The sequence below is a fragment of the Euwallacea similis genome, chromosome 2 (assembly GCF_039881205.1).
Source record: "Euwallacea similis isolate ESF13 chromosome 2, ESF131.1, whole genome shotgun sequence".
Taxonomy (NCBI): domain Eukaryota; kingdom Metazoa; phylum Arthropoda; class Insecta; order Coleoptera; family Curculionidae; genus Euwallacea; species Euwallacea similis.
The window spans coordinates 6,193,312-6,196,727 of NC_089610.1; positions in this window are offsets into that span (position 1 = coordinate 6,193,312).

Sequence of the window (3,416 nt, forward strand, 5' to 3'; positions counted from 1 at the left end):
CGTACCACGAACTTTTTATAGACGAATGTAATGCACAGAGTATGCCAACAAGAAAGGTCTCTGATGGAAAATTTTCGGGTCCACCCATGGAAAACGCGATTCGCATTTCAACACAAAAAAATCGTCTTTTTTTAATAATATGCGTAGTAAAGGCATGTAATAACGTGACGATATGGAATCTTGGTTAACTGCGAAAAACTGGGGTCTAACCTGTGAAATGAAGGGAAATGACTTTGATGGATGCTTTGTTCTAATCAAATGACGATAACTTTCTTTTATGAGGAAAAGCTCGTTGCATAGAGAATTTATCGCTCTTTTATTGTCCATTTCAAAGACTGAAATTAATTTCCACCCTGTAGCCGCAAAGGGAATGGAATCTCATGGCGTCAATGCGTAATGTAGAACCATATAATATAACGAGTGTTTCAGAAAATTCCTGGGCAAGGGTGCTTTGGGACGAATTTTATTTACTGCAGGCAGATCGAAGCCACGTTCGGCCTTAAATTCGACTTTTACTTTAATACATCTTCAGTCACGATGTGATATTTTTTTGCTTGAAGAAATGACGTTTATGAACGAGTTATTTCCGCAATAATAAGAAAATTAATAGTGTGTGGTCTTATTCAGCTCAAAATTGGAATAGTTTCGAATCCAGTTTCCAGTGCTTGTTTTTGACTATAATTAATTTGAGTGTTTGACTAGAAGTGTTTGCTCCATTCAGACAAACTGAATCTTTAGCGGGAAAACAAGGCAGCGGAAAACCGCTTAAGACGTGCATCAGAAGTCATTCATCAAGTTCAACAGATCATGAAAAACGAGCCCTTTGTCGGCAGATGAAGTTTAGTTTGATGGAAATGGATATTGGGATCAATTCCTAAAATGTACCCATACGGCAATTAGAACAATCACGGGCATTTCAAGAACTATTATTACCTCCCGATAAAGCTCTTGGTGCCATGGTACAACTGGAAACTATTGATGTGACCGTGTAAGTTTTAAAAGTGGAAAAAGCACTTCTGTTACCTGAGTTTCTTATCTTAATACAGAAATTTGGGTAATGGAATAATGGGTTCGGTCGAATGGAGCGGTCCGAAAAACGGGCACCTCGTGAAAAAGTTTATGGGTTACACGGGTTTTCGCTCTAATGTAATAACGTTAAACATTTGACTAAACACTCATCCACAGTTTCACAATTGAATAGAATTTCACAAAAGGATCAATAAAGCCACACATTACTTTCAGGCAGCCACAGCATGCCGAGAGAACTAAAATTAACTGGCAATAAACGATCAACCGCGATAATTACGTATACAATTACACAGCAAATTTGTGGTTAAATTGGTGTGAACGAAAAATATGTTAAATTGAATATTCTCTGCAGGGTGAACTTTTCCATGTTTGGTGAAGAAATCTCGGAAACTAACAGAGCGGCAAAGTGTCCGAATTGGGGAATAAATATCAGTTTTGTTTTTTTTTTTAAACGTTCATGGACTGCTGGATATTTTAGAAGATATAAATTTTGTCGATTTCTCGGTGTTGGTACAGCCGAGTTATCACTGCTGCTAGGGAAACAGTGTTTGTGTGTGTACGATCCTGGTAAAGGAAAACTTACCAGGGCCATATTTCGCGATACTCGTTTTTGACGGACCAAATGTTGTTGAATGACACTTAAATTGGCGTGGTAAAGCTTATAAAAATCTGCAATAGAAAGGTGGTTCATCTATATTTTATCATAACTCATGAAAAAAAAATTAATCCCAAAATTGAGTTTTTTTCAAAATAATAAAGAAAACAAAAGTAGTTTTCTAGATCTGTTAGCAGCGTGAAACTATTCCCTTGAATGCGCAACACTTCCCCCTTGCCTGCATCTTTTATCGTCTACGAAATCCCCATGCCGGACATCCTTATCTTGGCTACCTTAAATATTTTATGAAGATACGAAGTTGCGAAACGACTTTCTACAATAAAGAATTAGCCAGGACGTTGTTGCTCGAAAATATTCGTTAACGAAATTTCTCCGAAAAGTGCATATATAAAATTAAGTAATAGAGAATATGAATATCTCCATCATCAGCTCCCCAAGCAGAACGATAGCCATAAGAATAACCATTATTCCGCTTTCATTTGACATTTGACCTCGATTATTATACGAAAATATCGAGGCATCTTGAGGGAATTGGACATATTAAGGCACGCACTGAGCCCCAACTATATTTTTGGGAATTACCTCTTAGCTAGAGAATAAAGCGGACTCCGCCATTCCTAGTAATTTAATTTTACGCATCACTAAAGAGATAACGTTCTAAAGGTATCAAATTACGATACGATATTCCCTTAAAATTTTAGGCCTACCAGAATTTCATTACACCCGACAAAGCCACTACGGTCACATCGTCGAGGTTTATTATCGTTCGGTTGCGAAAAAAACCGCAGCGTTAATTTGTAAACGTACTTGTTACCCTGGCGAGGTTTTTTTGGTTTGTTTGGGGAACGTTTTCAGTGAGAAATTGGCAGGCTTGCGTAGGCCCTTTTAATGTTGTGATGAGGTTTGATTTTACGTGGTAAATTGGTTCCATGTAGCCGGACTTCTTTTTTTCCAAAAGTGTTCGGTTGGCCAAAAAACGAACCTCCATGAAATTCGGAAATAGAATTGCGGACTTTCATTAAAACTGAATAGCAGCTGATCAGTATTTGCCATTCACCGTTAAATACCGGATACTTACAATAGAGAAATGAATTTATGTGTGACCCCACTCACCTCGTTCCTTTCCATTAGAAGTTTTACCCCACGTGCGAAAGTTTTGGAAAGAACGAACGTGCAAACTGAGGTGTGTGGGCGAGATCTATCGTATCTCAAAACAGATCAAAACTTCTCTATTTCAAGTAATGTTGTCAAAAGTGGCATTAAAAATGTGTTCGCTCTTCGGCGTTTAAATACCCCAAAAAAGGAGTTATACCGCAAACTAGGGAGGTAGCGGTATAACCTCGATTTGGAGAGGGTGGGAAACTGGTTAACGCCCGCCTTGAATGTGGAATAATAAAGTACACACCAGGAAATGAATAACCTAAAACGTCATACAAATTAAAATGAAGATTTCCTTAAATAGAAATTAAATTACACTAAAAAAATATAGGAGAGCTACTTAGTATGCCCTAGGGATTGGTTCCGCAAAGTATGGGCGTCCGGCGCGTAGTATTTTTTTAGCAGTTTCAAATTAGCAAATTAAAACCGAGGGCTTTCCTAAAAAATAAAAAAAGGAAAAATTCAAAAGTATTTAAAGCCTAATTTGAACGTGTGCGGTAAAACTACTTTACTGCACCCTCATAAGAAAAATGACTAGTTGCATAATGAGGGCAGGTACTTTACTAACTCAGTCAACAAATAGAACTCATAACAACGATAGTTCCTGCAATTT